General features: G+C 34.6%; 1 protein-coding gene and 1 long non-coding RNA gene across 8 annotated transcripts in view; one reads left to right on the top strand and one right to left on the bottom strand.

Moving 5' to 3' along the window:
• LOC147658114 (uncharacterized) overlaps window positions 1–20818 on the bottom strand; it is a 130619-nt gene that overhangs the window by 15265 nt on the left and 94536 nt on the right. The window contains exon 1 of one of the 7 annotated variants that reach the window (XM_086904617.1): window positions 267–483. The exons of the other annotated variants lie outside the window; for them this stretch is intronic. The gene's annotated coding sequence lies outside the window, so the exon portion shown is untranslated. Of the gene's footprint in view, window positions 1–266; window positions 484–20818 lie in introns of those variants that run through there. 7 annotated transcript variants of the gene reach the window in all.
• LOC147658115 (uncharacterized) overlaps window positions 7113–20818 on the top strand; it is a 107495-nt gene continuing 93789 nt past the window's right edge. The window contains exons 1-2 of the long non-coding RNA XR_015291091.1: window positions 7113–7232; window positions 7452–7529. This is a non-coding gene — a long non-coding RNA (uncharacterized LOC147658115). The remainder of the gene's footprint in view (window positions 7233–7451; window positions 7530–20818) is intronic.

The following is a 20818-nucleotide window of genomic DNA, read 5'->3' as shown; positions in this document are numbered from 1 at the left end:
ACTCTTTCTCGATCCCAATATCTCTTACAAGATCAATTATATCCTCCCTCGTTTTCGAGAAGGAATGGAAGAATCGAATGGAACGATACGAAAAGATGATTGAAACGAACGAACAACAAAGATCGTTTCGAAATTCAATTTCTCGTCGCATTAAATATCTGCGGAGCGCAGAGATGAGTTTTCAACGACGAAATTGTGCGTGGATAGGCGCGAGGGGGTCGTCGAGAATATAAAAGGAGAGGGAGAAAGGTACTTGTGCGCGCTACCTGTTGAGCTACCTATGTGTTCTCAGCAGGCCTCTTTTGTACGGTCATCAAGGCGGCGGGAATGGCTCTTCGTGCTGTTCGTGTTTTTCAAGCCCCGGCGCCGTGAGAAAGGCAACCGGACCGACCACTTGAATCCTCGCTGTGCCTTCACACGGGGTGCACACGCTCTTGGAACGTTTGCAGCTTCTCTTAAGGGATCTTCTCCTCTTGTCACGTGTTGCAGAGAGACAATTGTTGCCTCGTTGACGTGTAAACAATTGGTATAGTCATAAAAAATATCCAGGATTATTTTATTTCATTATTAACATGCTGTAGCCGAGGAAACAATTAGAAAGGTTACAAATTTTAAATCTAAGATCTTCTCGATTCTTTCGTGTGTAATATAATATGAGATTATATATTTCTATTATGGTGCAATAGTTACAAGGAAGAAATTTTTATTTTTAATTTCCTAATGTAGTCTATGTATGGTCTGCTATAGATCTCTTGTTTGAGTTAAAATTTTAACAGAATCTTCTCGATTCTTTCGTGTATATAATATATAATATATAAAATTAAATATTTTTATTATGTAGCTATGAAAGAAAAGTTGGATATAATTGGATCACAATTTCAATGTTGTGTATAATTGATCACCTTATTATTGGATCTCTTCTTTTAATTCCTCGATTCGTATAATTTTGAAAAAAAAAAAATTTGAAATTCCCTAAATTTCTTTTTGACGAATGTAATTGGAGAGAATCGAGTTGAACAGGATGTCACGTGTTTCATGGAATTTCTAACACGAGACTCGAGATCTCTCTCGCACTTCAAACGCGTCACGAATCCATCCAAAAAACGGGACGGGCTACGAGTTGAACGATGTCATCGATAATTATTCTCCCGGTGTGAAAATTGATTTTCTCGCGGCAAATGTTAATCGAGCGTGTCCAGTTTCGAATTCAATTTGAATTTCGTCAAAGCGCGACGGTTTAAAAATTTACATCAATCGTTTGCGCATCGTTTATTTTCCGACACGTGAAGTAGAAAAAACAACCGGGGACGGCTCGTGGATTTTTCGACTGTGAAATTCGATCATTTGACAAAAGACAAAGTCTCTTATCGCACAATTATCTTTACTTTAATTTCCTCTAACTGCCACAACTGGCAGTTCTTGGACAAACGATATCTCGTACAGCTCATTAACTTTCTAAAGAATTTCTTGAAATATATTTTCCCTCGAGGATAAGATTACGAAGCTAATTATTGCCAATAATTATGGATCGAATTTCGAACGGCTGAATAAAACAATGAAACGATTGTTCGAGAAATTTTTCCTCTCTATAAATCATCAATTTTATCAACGATCATTTATCAGAATTAATTCTTTTAAAAGATAAAAATTAACGACGTTCATTGTTATTGAAAAATTAAAAAAAAAAAAAAAGAAAAGTGAATGGACAACGCGGATTCGAAAATTGATTTCACCTATGTATCGAATCACGCGCAATTTATTCCCCCTTGGGGGAATTGTTTGATCCTAAATGACCGGTTCTTGTTTTTTTTTTTTTTTTTTTTTGTTACGAACGATTACGCTTGTAAAACAATAACCGTCCCATCCGTGGAGATAAATTTTACACGCGATTTTGAATCAAGCGGACGGCGGAGACAAAAGAGTTGAAAAAACTGGAAACTGCCAATACTCGGATGGTTATGAACAGGTAGTACATTTGGGATGGCATTTTTCATCCCCCCCCCTTTTTTTTTTCGATATAACCGAGTTCGAGTCCATTGTGCACGAACAATGAGTCGCGCTTCCCCTCGTTTTTATCCCCTCCTTTTTTCCTTTTCTCTTTATTTCGTCTTTCCAAGTGAAACATTGACTCAACCAATCCACAGTCACCGAGATAAAATGAATAATGCATTTTATTCTCGGCCTCTTTTCGCGTACAATGAAGTTTCGTTCGAAGGGAGACGAGAGAGTGACGAGAGAGATGTTGAGCAACGAGCAAGGTAATAAATACCGACGAGAGCCGACAATGGCCATTATATACGGTTGGAGAATTAAAAAAAAAAAAAAAAAAGAAAAACGTTTGATCTCCGCTCGCCTAATTTTCACGGGAACAATGCCGAATTTAACACCTATGGTTTATTTCAATTAAAACATTATCAGGAGGATCAAAGCGCGGTCTCGATTCGAGCCAGGTGTTAATTAATATCCTTTTCTAATTCTTCTCCGGATCAACGTTAATTAATCTCTCTCCTACAAATGTTGCGAGAACGTTTCGTTACTTAAAAAGTTCGTTTATTTCAAAATTTTAAATAGGAAGGCTTTATTCTATTTATTTATCTTGTTCAAGTCAAACAATTTCCAAATCAGGAATAACATGGAGAAACGAAGCGCTTTGGAGAAAGTCGTGTAGACCCCGGAGCCGGGGTTCACACGCCACGGGCTCGACCTCGCTATACGTATATATAAGAAATATTAAACTAACATACCAAAATTTACACACGAAAATGTTAATGCTTCCCCGATACTTAATTAATTTATTGCATTTTTAATCGTTGTTCAAATAAATTTTAAACAATTTTAAAAATATATTCAAACAAGGGATAGAACTCGTTCCATCGTCGCTAATCAGGCATTTTGAAATTCATCGAAATCGACGAAACACTAGCTGGAACGTTTCTGCCTTGGGAAAATTATAAGCCCCGCGCTTGTTGTTGTTCCGCTACACCGTGTATTTGCGTTCCATCCGATTTAACCGAGTACAACGAGTGCAACAGCTGACTTGCCCAACACATGCACCAGATGCTCTCGCTTCCTGCAGTTTTACATTTTCCTATTCGTCCGCGCGTCGAGGATAACGTTACGGGAAATCGATAAGCGGGGGCTTTGCAGTCGAGGATGCAGATATACCCGGGGCCAACGGCGAAGAAGAAGCCGTAGTTACGATCCGCAAAAAGCGACCCACGTATATGCCTGGATCTGTGAATATATCGATAAGAAGCGTGAACTTTTTGACGAAGATCGATGAAGTTGAAATATGAGTAATAATAATAAAAATAATTGGTACAATGTTTTTATTGTTAAAATTGGCAGAATTTATTTTTCATAGATAGAGCCTAGAGGTGAATCTTTTGATAAGGATCGAATATATTTTGTAGAATATTTTAAAATATTTGGATAGATTATTCTTTGATTTATAAAATTGGCAGAATTTGTAAAAATTTTTTTTTTAAACATTTTCACCACGTTTCTTTTTGGTTTAATCTCTTTTTTTTTATCTTTATTTTATTCGTATTTCCTAATGGAAATATGAAATATGAATTTGAATATCTAATCTAAAGAGTTATATATGTTCGTATGAATATCATAATAACATGCACATATAATGAATATATCGTATTATTCTTATTTTCCTTGTTTTAATATTTTAAATCGTTATTAGACACGTGTCTAATTTTTTTTCTGGTATAGTTAGTAGTATTTTATCATTTTATTTTACTATTATTAATTATTATTGTTCAAATTTCGATGTTCTAGAATTTTTTTATTCTTAAGAAATTAATATAAAAAGCAGATTAAAGTCAGATTGAAAAAACAAAAAGAAACAAACGTAATCTAAAAATACATATTATTTAGATAATTTCGTGAAATGGAAATTCGTTTAAAAATATATTACTACCACGATTATCGATTCGCAAATTCTGAATGAAAGGCAAAGTACTTATGCAAAGTATATAAAAACTCATTATGTTTCTCGACGATTCTCTTTATACGGAATAAATGTTTGAAATAAACTTTCGAGTATTTCAATTCACAGTTACAACTTTCCACATTATTCCTCACATTTTCTTCTTTGTTATATTTTTTTCCTTTTTTTCACATAACAACCGACGAGAGTTAAAAATTAAAAAAAAAAAAAAAAGAAAAAGAAAAGAAAAGAAAAATCACAAAACGTGATTCCCAGAATGGAAACAGTGTCGAAAAGTAACTCTGTCGTAAAATTAGATGAACCGTGGGTTTTTGAAAATTTGATGGCGCCACGGGAGTCACCGGAAGTCTCGTCATGTAACGTAATTACGAAATTCGGGTCGAGGATGAATTTCGTTGGAATATTTATGATACGCCATGATTCGGGTAATCAGATACGGAAAACTTTGTCGGTAATTTACCATGTGAACCGTTTCATCAAAGTTGTCTGACCAAATAAAGAGCGAATCATCTTCTCGTGGGAAAATTTTGCTATCAGAAGATAAAAAAACGGCACAAAAAAGGGAACTTCATTTGTGTGAGCAGAGAACAAACAATATTACTTAATAACTTAACGATCTAATCTAACCTTCTAACTTAATTCAATATGTAATTGAACCTAACCTATAATTTATAAATATATATATATATATATATATATATTTAATATTTAACAAATATTTAGGTTGTTCTTGCAATAAAAGTCTATTTTATTCTTCTATCTATTTAATTTTTCCTTCGACTAAAAAATAATATAAAATAATAAAAGTAAAATAATAAAAGTTCGTGTTAATACGTAAATATTTCACGAAATTATCTAAAATATATAACAAGATTGTTAATGATCAATTGTTAATATATTTAGTTTAGAAATTCTTTCGAGACAGTTTCTATTACGAGATTCGAAAGAGTTAATCAAAGAAGTGAAGGTTTATTCGTGACCGAGCAACAATAAAGTTTCGAATTAGATTCGTGCAAGCAAGTATACGACTCGCAGGAGATCCACGCCATCTTATCCCGCTACTTCCAAATAATCTTTTCCAGGCTTTACGAGACGAACAAAGAGATTTTTGTGGCGGTAGAGAATGGGAAACAATCGATGAGAATTGTAGAATATGGAAGAGGATAAGCGAATAGTTCTCGGCTATTTCTTTTTGTTTTAACTTTAGAAATCTATTTGATTTTAGTATCGAGAAAAGTAATTTAGAAATTATACGAAAATTTCTCTTCGATGTTCCAAAATAAAAATTCAAAAAATACGAAAATATATATTATTTTTTTAGAAAAAATTCTTTAAGTTTAAAAAAAAAACACTTAGAATGAGCAGATAAAAAATTTTAAATATATCAAACGTATTATAATTATCTCTCGATTTACATTTCACATTTAGTCTATCTTATTAACGGTGCAATGATCATTTGTTACGTTAAAAACGTAATATATCGTACACGTGTAAATCATAACGGGATATAGATTTCCTATTTTTTTTCTTTTTTTTTTTTCATCACGATTTACGTCTCTCGAATATAAAAGAACACGAGGAGTAAACATTTCGAAAGCTCTTTCTCCTCCAGTTCTTCAAAACGATTTTCGTAGTCGATCTTTCGTCTCGATATCCATGTTTCGAGCACTCTCCTCTCTCTGCGTCTAACTTCTTCTCGACGCGACGTTGGCGACCTTTCCAATCCTTTCAACCAGCGGAAAAAGCGTCTCGTTACGGCTTGCAGAGCCAAGCCGAGACAGAACAAGAAATACGCCTTCGTTCACTTTGCCGGTATTACTGTCCCCTTATTTACGTCGTGTATAAAATGCTTCGAGCTTTCTTTCTCCTCCTTGCCCGAGAATCGATGGCTAGAAAAACGATGGCAGAAAAGACGTTGTTCCAACGTTGCAAATGCTTTAACATCGACCTCGTTTTTCCAGTTATGAACAAAGGGCAACAAGTTGGCGAAACGTTACGCCGCTTCTCTTAAAGGACTTTTAGAAATTTGTGAAAAGATAGGTGTTCTTTTGAGAAGAATGGATTAGAACATAGAATTAGAAAATAGAACTCCTTATCCATTGATATCTCATTTTTGATAAAATATTTCGTGAAGTGTTTTCATATTAATACCAAATTTTATTGTTTTACATTGTTTTTTAATCGAACGAAAAATTATGGAGGAATTCAAGAGAAAAGTAGACTTTTATTACATGAACTAAATATTTGTTAAATATATATATTTGTATATATCATAGGTTAGGTTCGATTATTTGTTGAACAGGATAAATTATTAGATTAAATTTCCTTTCATATTAATATAAACTTTTATTATTTTATTTATTTATTGCTTATTCGAATTTATTCTTGATTGTTTTTGTAATATTTTCGATTAAGGAGAAACATTTTTCGCATCGAGTTTATTTATTTCGAAAACACACAAATAGAACACATTATTTATTTACTGAATTTATCGATGTTTCGATATTTGTAAATATTTTGAAAAAGGGGAAAAATTCGTATCGAGTTTGTATCTCAATCCTCAATTAATTTCGCGTTTAATTTGCAATTAGTACTGACGCTCCTCGCCGACTTGGAATTCAACGTAGATTAAGCCAAAGTGAACTCTGTACAGCTTGATTTAGTGTCAAGCATCGATTCATCCATTCAAGACGAGCTTCACACTCTCGATCCCCACATGTGTATCTCTCGAATTACGCGCGAATAATTATTCTTAACAAAACCATTCCGTTCCCTCAATACCCGATATTTCGCTCGAACTCTATTCCCCTTTGCCAGAATTAAACCTCTACGATTCGATTATCGAGTGTAATTTCGAAGGAAAAAACTCGATTTCGAAAGAGAAAATAAAATAGCCGATCTTTATCGAGCCCGATAAACATAGTAGTCGAACAGCTAATTAACTTTGGCACTGGACGGCGCTTTGTTCGTTGTTGCGAGGTTCGAGAGGCGAACCGTATAAATTGCATTGCCAATTATGTCGCGCACATGGAAAACCGGTTTAAAACCGATCGTTCGCGCTTCCGTCCCCAGGTGGAGACACCTTCCATTCGCCATATTTTATTTACCTTTCTTTTTATATTTGCAGGAATAGAAGAGTGGAAATGTCAGAGGTGAGAGAGGTGATGGAAGGTGAAAGGTGATCTTCGTGTCTTTGAAGATGATTTCTTTTTTAAAAAAAAAAGCGATGGTCGAAACAGCTTTCGAGAAGCTGTTAGGATTGGAAATTGTAAGTTAATTGGAATGCGATTTTAACATTCTTCGTTTTCATGTTATTTAGTTTAAATAATAAAATATTTAAAAGGAAATTGCTCGGCTATTTTATTATTACGAAGTGACAAAATTCAGGGTATAATAGCATAATTTAGAAATTTTTTGACGTTATTTTGCGTTTTTTGAAAAAATCGCAACCTTAACCTGCAAAGATATCGTTCGTATTTTTTTTAAGATCAACAACAACGAATCCATCGAGTTTCTCAAAAAGCGTTTGCCAAATTGTTCTTGGAGAGGAACGAAGGAACAAAAGGTACGAAGTAATGAAAATCTCTTATTGTTATTCCTTCGTCTCGAGTCTTCAGCATAGTTGCTTTCGTCTGCACAGAAACATAAAAGCACGGAGTCGCGTCCGTATTGTCCGCAAGAAATCGCGGCGAAAATAAATATTTGCGAAAACAATGGAGCATCGAGTATAGGCACAGAGAAAGGCGAGCACCACCCAGCGATAGAACCGCTCGAAAATTCCATCAAAAGTCCATTCAATCCAACGTTCGAACAATCGTTCGACCGACGACAGTTTCTGTTTTTTTTTTTTTTTTTCCCTTTCTTTTTCCACTTTTCCAGCACCCATGTGTTTTTTTTTTTGTTCGCCATATGCAATAACTCGTTCGTTCGATTCACGTGTCGTTCACTTTCGATCCGTTCCTCTGAACAGGGACAAGGACGAGTTTCCAGTTTAATTGATCCCGTATGATCGTTTATTTTTAAGATGGAATAAAATTCGTCCAATCCTTCGATGAAATGTGTATCTTCTGTCAATCTATTCGATATCAATCCTATTCGTGCAATATTAATCTCTTTTTTTGGATATTCACTTCCAAGTTCATCGTATTTTTTTGTTCCATGGAAATCATAATCACTGTCTCATCATCATTTATTTGATATTTAACAATGTGGATGACAAACGTTCTGAAGAATAATAATAAAATTAATGGGTGCAAAGGGTTTCAAAAATTCTTTGAAAGGGTTTGAGAGAAAAGAATTGAAGAAGAAATATGATTCGGTCAAGTTCATTTCAATGAAATCCATCATTCAATACTTGGCAACATCGACGGTAATTATTTTCAAAGAATGATGAAAATCTAGTGTAGTAGAGGAGTGGAAAGAGTTCTTTGAAAAGATGAAAGAGTCCAAGTCATCGTTGACGATAATTATCTTCGAAAACGGAATGGAAAAAAAAATTCTTTGATTACATTTGATTCAGCCAAGTTTGTTCTATCTTTTCTCATATTGAAGCCATCACTCGTTTAGCAACATCAATGATAATCATTTTTGAAAACGACGATGACAAAATCCAGTGAAAAGAGTAAAAATATCAGATACTTGATCTATCTTCTCCTCTCTTAAAGCCATCGCTACTTTAGCAACATCAATGGTAAATCCTGCTTGAAAATGGTAACGAAATATAGTTTTAAAGTAAAATAGTATTAAATCCATCATTCGTTTAGCAACGACTTTTCAATAGTAAAAAAAGATTAAATATTTGATCTGTTTTTTCCTCCCTTAAAGCCATCACTCATTGATTATTTATCAATCACTTATTTTTATCAATGATTTATCATTCTCGAAAACGGTGACAGAATCTCTAATTTTTTAGAGATATGAAAGGATTTCTTTGAAAAGATTTATTGAAGAGAATATCTTTCCTCTTATTGAAGTCTTATCACTCACTTATCAACATCGTCGATAATCGTCCTCGAGAAAAAGGTGACAATCTAATGCCAGAGGGACGAAACGGGTTTAAGGTTCTTTGGAAGGGTTAAAGGGAGAGAAGCTGTAGGAAATACGGTTCGTTTGGTTGGAGGAATCTCGTTATTTCTCGTCCTTGCCGCGAGCATTCCTCTTTGAGACGTGGAAAAAGGAGGCGGCGAATTTTCAGGGCGAGAATGGAAGGAGATGATCTGGTATCTGGCCGAATTATAACAAGCAAGATCGTGACTACGATCGTGGCCATCTTTTTTGGAGAACGACTAGTTTGGAAACGTTCCGAATTTCCATTTGCTCCGTTTTGCGCTTCTGACCTTCTTAAGAATTCCTCCAAATCGAGGATGCAATTTCTTCTTCAACTTTCTTTAAGAAATTCGATCGATTTCGATAGATTTTCAAAATTTGAATTCGTCGGAATATTAAAATGTAAATCTTTTTTCTTTTTTTCGTGCTTAAACAAGCATCCAACTCTTCTAAGAATTATTAACGTAATAATTTCGAAGAAAGAAATATTAATAAATATTAATAACTCGTTTATTAAGATCGATTCCAGTTAACCAAAAATCTTCGAGAAACGCCTGTGAGCAGGCAATCGGACCTGACGAAGATTCCAACTAAACGAAAAATAAATAAATCGAAACTAGATGAAAAATTAAGAAGATTTTGTGATCGTACTTTCACAATTGAAAAATATCCAATATAACAACTACTGCCTCATCCACCCTTCATATTATACCTTTAACATTTGAGAATTACGAGGCGGAAGAAGTGTCGATCGCGTTAAATATCACGTGATATTTTATACAAATGTTACTTTCCTCGCGTAACGTCGTTCCTCTCGTCGTTGAATTTTACGATGGTGTTAAAGCGTTGTTATTGGCGAGGCCAGGTATATATATATACGGAATAATTGAAAAGTCGTTTCGAGAAGGGATCTCGGTATTAATCGGACCGGTGTTTCGCGTTAATGCGCCGAGGTCGCGGCTCTTTCGTTGTCGCGAAATGGAGAAAAAAAAAAAAAAAAAAGAAGGATAAAAAGATACGAAGAGATGAGAACTTGGCTCGAGGAGGATACGAAGAAGAAGAAGAAAAAAAGGAAAGAGGATTATTTATTAAAGAGCTGCCTCGTCTCGGATCGGCCGGAGGGATTTTTTTCGAGGGGGGGATGGATCTTTTGATAAAGTCTTGTCATTCTTGAGAGCGACGCGATACGCGATCGAGACGATATAAAAAAATTCGTGGAAAAAATATGGAGAACAAAGTTCAAGGAAAGAATGTATACGATGTATGAAATGACGTGTAAAAATTTTCGATCGATTGACATTTCGTTTCTGACCTTTGGGAATACGTGTAAATAAGTACAAAAATAGGAGAAGGAGAAGAGGTTGAGACGAAAGGAAATTTTCCCAAAACGATGATCCCAATTTTTGAACTTTTGTCTCGAGAATTTATTTTCTCCCTCGCATCCCTCGTTAATCAAATTTTCGATCGAGAATACGAATGGATGCGCAAAAATGCAAAAGATATACGTATACCTTTGAGAATTTTTTTATAAGTATGAATATTTAATTAGGGGGAAGTAATATAACATTATATTTATAAATAAAATTATTCGATATCTCGATATTTTCGAAAGGTCACTTTACGAATTGAATTTCTAAATTTCTTTGCGATCATAACTCTCTCTCCCTCTCTCCCCCTCTTGGACGAAGTAACCGTGAAAGGTTACGATGCGAGCTTACGTTTCGTCGAGCGATTATTAAAACACGCCCACGCATTATCAAGGACACATTGCGGCGCGGGTTCAACTTTCACGGAAGCGTGATTAACGTCGTAATTAAACGAACACTTATACCGAGTATCCCGCCTTGAAATTTGAGGTCACGCCTCGCGAGAAGTGTCGCCATCTGAACGATGAAAAATTCACTCTTGTTTCTTACTCTCTCTCTCTCTCTCGTTCCGTTTCGAATCGGACTAGCAAGAGCTAACCGGAGCGTGATGTTGATACGTCGATGTTGGACGAGTGCAAGAAATTATTACGATACAATGAATTTTATGGTGTAATTAATGGAAGAGGAGGGGTAATACAATTTGATCGGGGGAATTTCTGGAATATCAGGGAAATCGTGTGCGTGTTCGAAATATCGGACGTTTATCGGAATATCGCGAGTATCGAAGTAATATTCGAATCGTGATGTCTGTGTTATTACCGTTGATCGTAGCGTTGATTCAACGATTGTGTACGCGCTGAATCAGTTTCGACTTAACGATAATGGGAGGGTTACGCGGGCAAAATTATGTTTTCAAGTTTCTTTATTGTTTAATTTTTAAAAAGAAAACAACACATTGCTTTTTATTGCGATCTATTGTTTGAAGTACGAGCAAATATAATCAACGTTGCACATTTTGTGCAGAATAAAGAAGGATATGTATGATAATCGGTGTATAAAATATATATGGATCGTTTGTGATCGTGAACGCTTGAATCTGGACTTCTTGAGAGTTGGAAATTGTATTTTAAGGAAACGAAGTTATATGGCTATAAATTACCATTAGGTAGATTAGTTTAAATGGAGTTAAACGGTGATAATTTAACGAAATAAAATGAAAAAAGCATCGTAAGAAGACATACTCGTTCGTCGTTTAAAAATCGAAAGGAATAAAAATATTGTTAAACGTTAGGAATATTATTATTCCTTATTCCTTCAAAATATAATAAATAAACTAATTACAGCTTTGAAATTAATCGGGTAAAGTAATATTAAATTAAAATTAATTTTAATATAGTTTTGTTAAGTTTTGAATCAAATATGGTAGTAAAAAATAGTAGAAAATTTCTACTTTTCATACATTCGATTCTTATTGCGTGGAGCGACGTGGAACGATTTTATAAAAAATCATTAATAAATCATTTGCATTTGTAAATTTCTAACATTATAAGTAATAATTACTTTAAGCTTAATTTACAAAAAAATTAAAAAACTTATCGATAATTTGTAACGATTTAAATTAAAACAGATGAATGCCTCTTAACAAATTTACGTAATTAATATTTCTCAACTATTGAAATATCCAATCTGATCATTCGTCTGCCTACATGCATTTTGTTCAATCTGTGAACGTTTAAGAAGAGGATTTAAAATTTTAATGTATGATTGTTATATTGTCGAGACAATTATTCTTTACATACATTTGGAATTTTTTTAATTATTCGAGACACTGTGCGGCCTGTCAATTTATTAAGCAAGTCGATTAAACGAGTTTCTCTTTTCGGAAAATTAATCAAGTTGACAGTTCCTTTATCGAACTTGTATAACTCGACTGGAAACTGATGTCTGGGTAAGAAGTTGAGAGTAGCCTCGCGTTTTAAACCAATCCTTTCTTTCAAGAATGGCACATTTTATCTGGAAATGATAACGGATATCTATCTCGAAGAAAATATAGAAATCGTGTGATTTTTTTTATAATGAATTGCGTGAAACATACGCAATTTTCAGATACAACTTCATGTTTTAAAATTTTCTATACGCATTTAAATGATCTGTTAAAATGAATCTGAATTTGTTCGATATCCAAGTGTTGAGATATCCAAGAGCTGTCTACAGTTCTACATTGTAAGAAGATTTAATTCAACGATAAACAAAATTGTTAGAAAATTGATACGTTGAGGAGAAAGAATAAACGTTAAAGAACGACCTTTTACATTCATTTTTTCACCCCATTTCGAGTAACATTTCGATTCGCTCGAGTTTCGATTTCGAAAGGAATTAAGGAACCGCGCAACTTGGAAACACCTTCTTCTCTTCGATTCGTTTTTTCGTAGCCGCGAATCGACTCGCGTTCCAACTTGTTTCGACGAGGGATTCCTCCATTCGAGGAAGTGTGTCTCGTGTTTTCGAACGCGAGAGGAGGCGTTGGGATCCGTTTATAAAAATCGATACGTGTCGAGAGAATGGTTTTATACGTTTCTTATATATTTTGATCGTCGTGCATTGTGACATCGATTCGCAAGTATTTTTATTCTCCATGTTTACTTTTTAACATTGTATCGAGGATTTAAAAAAAAGTTTGGAAAATTTGGAAAATCGAAAACGAGCCTCGGATAAAATTCTACATTAATCTTTATTTATTGTAATTATATTAAATCGTTGTAAAAACTAATCGAACTTAACTGACTTAACCTCCCTCCATATCCATAAAAGAAATCGAAGAAGAGAAAGAACCGAGGAAAAAAATGTGTTGTTCCACGAAAAAAAAAGAAAAAAAAAAAAAAAAAAATTCTACACCGAGAAAGAAGATGGTGCACGGATTAATAGTTTCAAAGATCACGTTTAATTAATTTCTCTTCTTCTTGGGAGCCCGGAAGTTGTTCGTGGCGGAAGTGTTGGAGAGGAGCGTAGCGAAATAAAGTAGCTGGCGACGACACGAGATCGAGATCGACCCCCTGGGCCGGGAAGGGAGGAGGGGAGGAGGTTCAGATTGAAAGGAATTTAATTCAATTCGAGCCCTCCTCGGTTTCATCCTTCCTCCCCCTTTTTCATTTCTCGACATTAAACTTTCAAAAGGGCGGTGCCGATCGAACCGTGGTTGGACGAAAGATCCATTTCGATGATAATAATAAAAATCGGTGTTTTATTATTTAACATCGTTTTATTATTTAATATTGTTTAGAATAAACATCGTGACGCGATTGTTAATTACACGGGTTGAACAATTTTGTCGAGCGAGGGATGGATATTAATCGGAGTCGATTAAAATTTTGGCGCGAATTTTTTAACTTTTGAAAAAAAAAAAAAATTGATTAGGAATTGGTGATTTTGAATTGAACCTTTTCGAGCGAGGGATGGTATTGGTTGATTAGAAATAGGATTTTGGACACGAAGGGTTATAATTAAATTTGCGTGTTGTAAATGTAGGAGTCGTTTGGCATGATGCAATGTAATGCTCATTAATAATAGCATTTTGATGTGATTTTTATGTGATGCGAAGTTAGTTAACAATAGTATTTTAGAGATTTTGATTTTTCATTAGCATTGAGAAATTGATTTTAGCAAAAGTATCTTGGATTCGATTGAATCTGAGTTGGAGGGACTTGGAATTGATCAGAAATAGAATTCTGAGGATGGTAATTAAATAAGAATTCTTTGGCGTAATTGTGGATAGAATCTTTTGTGGTGTGTAAGAGTATAATAAAATTTCGAATCGAATCTTTTGACTTGGCAATATAAGATTCTGAATTTTGAATAAAAGAGATGATAAACTAACTAAACGCACTTTCCTAACTTCATCCAATGCATTATTATTATTATTATTATTATTGAAAAAAGGATGCAAAAGAAAGTTCATATCCAAAGAACATGCACATACACAACCCGCCTTATTACTATCTACTACGTACCTCCCTGTTTTGTTTACTTGTTGTTTCATCCTACCTATCTCATATTACTTGTTTGATCACGTTCCACTTTTTAATGAGCCTTGTTCTCGTTATACTATCAGTAGTATAACTTGCCTGCACTACTTGCTTATACCATCATATCGGTAACTGAACGCATAACCGCGCATTAAAAATATAATATAAAATGCAAATACAAAACACTAATTACCTATCTTCGAGTAACTTTTCATTATACGTGTAATGATTTTAATCGAAACAATCCCTCTTCCCTCCTCGTCTTCCAATCTCACTCGCCATTGGATGAACCTTCCCCATTAATTCGCTTGCTGTGTTCGTTCCTCCCATTATAAAAGTAAAACAACCTCGACTACCTGTTCGAATTTATTTTTCATCCTTTACAAGAAACGAGATAGAAAGAGAGAGAGAGAGAGAGAGATGTGCTTCGAAAATCGCATTCTTATCGATAAAAAGAAAAAATCGAGCAAATTTGGAATTAAATTTCGAGACGAATCTGTCGTGTGCGACTCGATTTAAAAAATAATATTAATCGCAATATTTGCGCGTGACCACCACGACGATGCACGACAAATACTCGTTCAATCGTGAAAGAAAGAGAGAGAAGAATCGATTTTTACACGTACAACTTCGTTACATCTTTGGTGGTTGGAGTAATAATATTTTTCTAACCAACGATAACACTCTCCTTCCTTTCCTCTCTCTGTCTTCTTTTTTCCCCTCCCTAATTCCTTAAGCTTCTCATTCGTCGCAAAGAGACGAAGAAAGTTAACGAAGGATTGATGAAAAATATCACGTGTCGTCGCGATCGACTTCTCGGGGAGAGAAGGGGTCGTGACTCGGTTTATTTGAGCGAGTTATTTGAGGAGAGAGAGTCGTCTTGTAACCAGTCCTCGTACTACTTTACGTACGTATAAAGTTTAAAGCGAGCAATTTGCAAATGGACTGTTGGAGCCCAGCAAGAATTGAGTGTAATTGAAGGTTAAGTAGCCTTGCCGCTCTAATTTCCCCTTTCTTCCTTCTACGCGTGTAAAAACAATCGAACGAATATTCTCCAACTCTGATACTCGTGCATTTTATCCACAAGGCGTGTTTATAAAAATGTGGGACACCTTTGGAGGATGGATTCTAGATATCAAAACGATAAGAGAAGTTTAACACATATGTTCGATGAAGCTTAATTAAACGAGCATTATAAGCATTTTAAGTTTGTATTAGATAGAAAGAATTTTTCTTCTTTTCTTCTTACACTTTCCGTGTAAAGAACGGTTATTTATTTTGCACCAAGTGTATAATAATAACACTTTTACTTTTTGTGCGATCTTCGACTTCTCTCACGTAAGAATAGGGGTGATTCTCAAGAGAATCAATTTCCAGCTGGTGCGTTTTGAAACAAAAACGATGTAATTGGGAGGAGAGCGTTTTCACATTCTTCCTCCTCCTCCTCCTCCTCTTCTTCTTGGATTGGAGGACGGTCGATTTACGACCGCGTCACGTTTGTTGGTTTCTTTGAAACGGTGATTGGACACCGTGAACGAATTCTCTCCTCTCCTTCCGTAATTACGATCCAAAGGTGAGCCTCGCGCGAAATGGATTCAATAGATTCGGAAGATGGAAATATTCTTTCGATTATTTCGGTTAATGGGTTCGCGATGAGGAATCAAGAAATTCGAGGTGAGTTTGTGATTTATGATTCTTAAAAATACTTGGTTCTTGTCTAAATTCGTTTTAAATGTAAACGTATAGTTGGAAATTAAAAGTGTAAAATAACTGGCAGATTCATTTCTTAGGAAAATTCGTTCGCGTTGAATACGTTGAACGAGGGACAAGATTCTTTAGAAAATTTTTCACAAGAGAATTAGATCAATCAAAAAAGTACAGATTCAAAATAAATTTATAGTTTACGATTCTTAAAAGATAATATAGAGAATATAGAGAAATTGTTTGATCTAATTATTTTAAAAATAAAAAAAAATACTTGTGAAAGTATACAATAATTGTCAAACTCTTTTTCATTTCTTAGAAAAATTCGCATACGTTCACCTTGAATACGTTAAAGAAGGAAAAAAAGATTCTTTAAGAAATTTTTCGAGAATTAACCAAAAACTATCATAAAATAGAAAAACTTCGCATACATTTACTCAGGTTCAATATACTTTGAAAAATCGTATCGTATGATTACCGATCAAAAATTGAAGATACTTGCAAAAATTCGAAATTCAATCTCAATTCGTAGATTCACGAATAATTATCAGAGACGACATAAACGGAAAGACGAACAAAAAAAAAAAAAATCGATCTTCTTCCGCGAGAAAAAAGAAAAGAAAAGATTACTGGGGTGCCAAGTTTATAAGTTTCACTCAATGATGACAATAACTTCCGGGTAGAATCGTTCCTCGATTTGCGTATCGATGGACGAGTATCAAGGATGAAATAGTAGAAGCGTTGCTCCATAGATTCGTCCATAAGGATTCCATTAAATTCCAAGTAAACGAGCTCCATAGAGGACGTGGCTCGAAAGTAATATGCGGCCACGTATCGAGATGGATCGTAAAACGTTGGAGGAGAAGAGTCAACTTACCACCACAATATTTATTTTCTTTCTCGAGTCGATGTCTGTTTCGTTTATCGACTCAAGTATCGGATGTTGCGGGCAAATATCGCGTACCCAACGGCGTAAAAATTGGCGAGGATCGAATCCTGAAATACGAAGTTTGATTATCCGTTGACTTGTTCCACTTGGGGTCGGCTTAACTACGATTTACGCCACTCGATCGATTATAGCTGTCTTAACTACCGCTGCTCGTCTGGATATGGTCGTCTTAATCTACTTCGCTTGCCGCGATCGAACACGCGCCATCTGTTCGACAGGAGTTGGAGTTTATTGAAAAAGTAACTGGTTAAAAATTTGGAATAAAGTTACTTTACAAATAATAATTTCATTTAAAATGCTCGAATAATATTTAGTTAGAATAATCAATTATTAAAGTAACTTTATTCTCAATTGTTACAATTTTTCCTCGTCTCTGTTCTGATGATTGTCTATTTATCACCTGATCCATAATTGGGCCAAATGAAATAGTAATTAAAAATTTGGAATAAAGTTACTTTACAAATAATAATTTCATTTAAAATGCTCGAATAATATTTATTTATACTTAGAATTATTAATAAAGCAACTTTATTCTCAATTCTTAAAATTTTATCCTTGTTTAATTATTACACGTCTACGATTATATTTGTCTTATATCACTAGCATAATCTTTATTTTCTTCTGCTAGTCCAATTTTTATCGAGCAATGAATCATCGAAGCAACTTTGTCCTTAACCACCAATCGTCAAAACTCTTGCACATTTATTTTGGTACATCGATTGTCGTTTATTCCACTTTTATTACCAGCATCGTTCCCTCTGTCATTCTCTCCTGTCAATTCATTCCTGATCTCGTTGTTTTGTCTCTTCCCTTCTTTCTTTCTTCCTTTTTTTTTTTTATTTTATTTTTCTTCGATCAGTTCGTAAATCATAACGTTCCATTTCTCGTCGATGCTCGTTTCGTTTGTCAATTTCGCCTGCCACTCTCTCTCCCCCCTTCGAATACCGCACACAGCCGCGATACACGATGATATTGGAGAAGGGGCAAGTTGGCCGGAATAAACGAATTTGTCCGATCCCGTGTTTTACATCGATCGAATCACCCATCTCGATGGAATGAAAAGCGGACGTTTCGTTTGCAAAACGGTGAAATTCAGGACATTGTTAACATTGTTTTTTGGGTGAAATCGTTCGGGCTAAATTCACGACGATTTATCGATCGAATGCGCGTTGGAGATTTGAGATAACGAAAGGAAAGAACGAATAAAAAGTACAGGAGACGCTCGTAATATTTCTGAAATTGTAAAAGTTTTTGGATATCTATTCGGTATGGATACGATCATTTATTAAGATTGCTGCACGAACATTTCTCTTCCTTTTGAAACGAAAAATTGATCCCATGAAATTTATCCTCTCCAGATTTGAATTTTCGAAAATTTTTTCTTACAAACTTTCACGCATCCAATCTTTAAAAATTTCGTCAAATATTGATCAGAACGAAAGTTTGGAATTTTTATTTCCAATTCTTACAGAACCTGTATTTTCGACGTATCTAACTAAATTTTATCGCGTCCTCTGTCAACCCGAAACGGAGGCAATTTTTCCATCCACCGAGAAGAAATTTCAATTTTCCCCTGCCTTTCAATCGATCGATAAATAAATGTTTTCACATTGGCGCAAAACGAGCAGAAGAAAATATTCCCTTTTTTTTCTCTTCTCGTTAATCTTCCTTTGTCAACCTGTCGATCGAGACATCATTACCTTCTTCCTTCCGGACAATCAATTAAAAAAATCGACACGTCCATCATCGATCGAGCTCCATTTATCTCGAAAAAATACGCGATTCCAAGTTTTTCCAACGCTTGTACTCCCTTATCGCGAAGAATATTGAAAGAAGGAGAAGGAAAAAGGAAAGGAAAAATTCGCTTATCGAGTTTCTTTACGCGAGGCTCGCTTTCAAACGAACGACGAACGTTTCACGCTCGGCAACAGAGAGGAGGGGAGGGGAAGAGTGTGTGCGCAAGTTGAAACCACGTCACGCGCTGCAGCGACGAAGCGACAGGGATATTATTTTCGATATTGGATTGAAACTTTGCCTTAAACTCTTTTTCCCTCCTTCGAAAGGTTTTCGGAAAGGAATATTAATCTTATCGTATCCTTTATATCTGCTACAGTCGCAACTCTGCAACCTCGACGTTATTATTCAGACGTTCATTTTTATTATTCGTATTATTGTCGAAATTCAATTTCGATCAATTTGGATCGGCAATTTTATATTAAGTAGATCGGTCTTTTTCATAATCTTTGTTATTTTAGAAAGGATATAATTGATAAAAAACGATTGATATTATTTAAATTTAATCAATGAGGAATGATTAAATGATTCGTTTCCAGCATCTCACGTGGGAATTCTATTATTAGTTAAAAAGTGTTGCGTGTCGAGTATCTTTCTCTGAAAACGTAGCATTTGTTGTTCTTAATAATCAATCTTTTCTTCAATGAACATCCGTCAACTCGAATTGCAACCATTGACCATCTTTCTCTTTCTTTTATTTCGTTCCCATCCTGCATGTTTCTTTATGTATTTCGTGACAATGAAACACCAAGTCGTGATCATGAATAGTCGAACTCGACAAATTCAATCTCGTGGCAATTCCTCGAGTTTGCTTCGATCGATGCTTTTATTTTGTCTTCAATTGATCTTCCATTCTTATCTTTTCGATAATAAAGAAGTAAAATGTGTCGAAAATGTTCCTTTTGGATCATTGCATCATTGTTTTCACGCAGGAAAAACACAATTACACAAAATCAAACGAATTTTTCTTGTAAATAATAACACAAAGTTTAGAACGAAGTTGGCTGGATAAACATTCAACTAGCGACACTCGTGTGAAAAAACGAAATTACTTTTCGAACGACCCAACGTGTATAATCTTATCTTATCGAACAGGAAAAGAGGTTAACAGTTGAATGTTTAATTTCTCTATCGATGGTTTTGGAAGATGGTTGAAAGAAATTTTGGGAAGGAAAAATAAGGAAGAAGAAAAAATGAATAGCGAATGGAGAGGAAATTCGTTTGAAACTCGCATCCATGGTTATGGAAAAATATTCTTGGAAAAGAACACACGAGCGATGGGCAAAAATAGTTGAAGTTACTACGATTATTTATTCTTCAAAACGTAATAATAATCGAAAATACGTATAGCGTCGAAGCATATGAATGTTATTCGAGCATTTTAATAAGTAACATTTTAAAGTAACTTTATTCGAAATTTTTAGCTACCTTTTTTTAACGCAAAATACGAAAGCATAAATCGTGTCCGGACAAACAGAAAGAGACTGATCAGACTGTTAGAATAAAATATCCAGAGTCGTAACAATAATCAAATATCCCAAGTTGAACAATTTTCGAACGAAGTCACTTTAAGTGATTAAATTATTAAAATAATGTTCGAACAACATTTATTGTTATAATTGATTTGGCGCTACAGTCTCGTTTGTTATTACGTTCTGAACAATAAATCATCCAAGTAACTTTATTCCCAACTTCAGCTATTAAATTTTCTCCACCACCGAAAATATCTCGCTCACACGATCCACCTATTTCATCACCTATTTCACGTTATCCCATATAACTTATTTCGATTTTTTAAATAAAAATTATCACTCACTGATTAACTTTACACGAAATTTCGATCAATCATTCTCTCAATAAAAATATATTATCGTAGCACGAATAGAAAAAAGAAAGGGGTGCGAAACAAAGCAGATACGAAGTGAAACGTTTGCTCAAAACGGTTTTAATCCATAATATAAATCCTCGTTTC

Source organism: Apis florea, unplaced genomic scaffold (assembly GCF_048593485.1).
Source record: "Apis florea isolate Af1SG1 unplaced genomic scaffold, ASM4859348v1 contig_2350_pilon, whole genome shotgun sequence".
Lineage (NCBI taxonomy): Eukaryota > Metazoa > Arthropoda > Insecta > Hymenoptera > Apidae > Apis > Apis florea.
The sequence above is the reverse complement of the archived record's forward strand: the minus strand, read 5'-3'. Positions and strand labels throughout refer to the sequence as shown.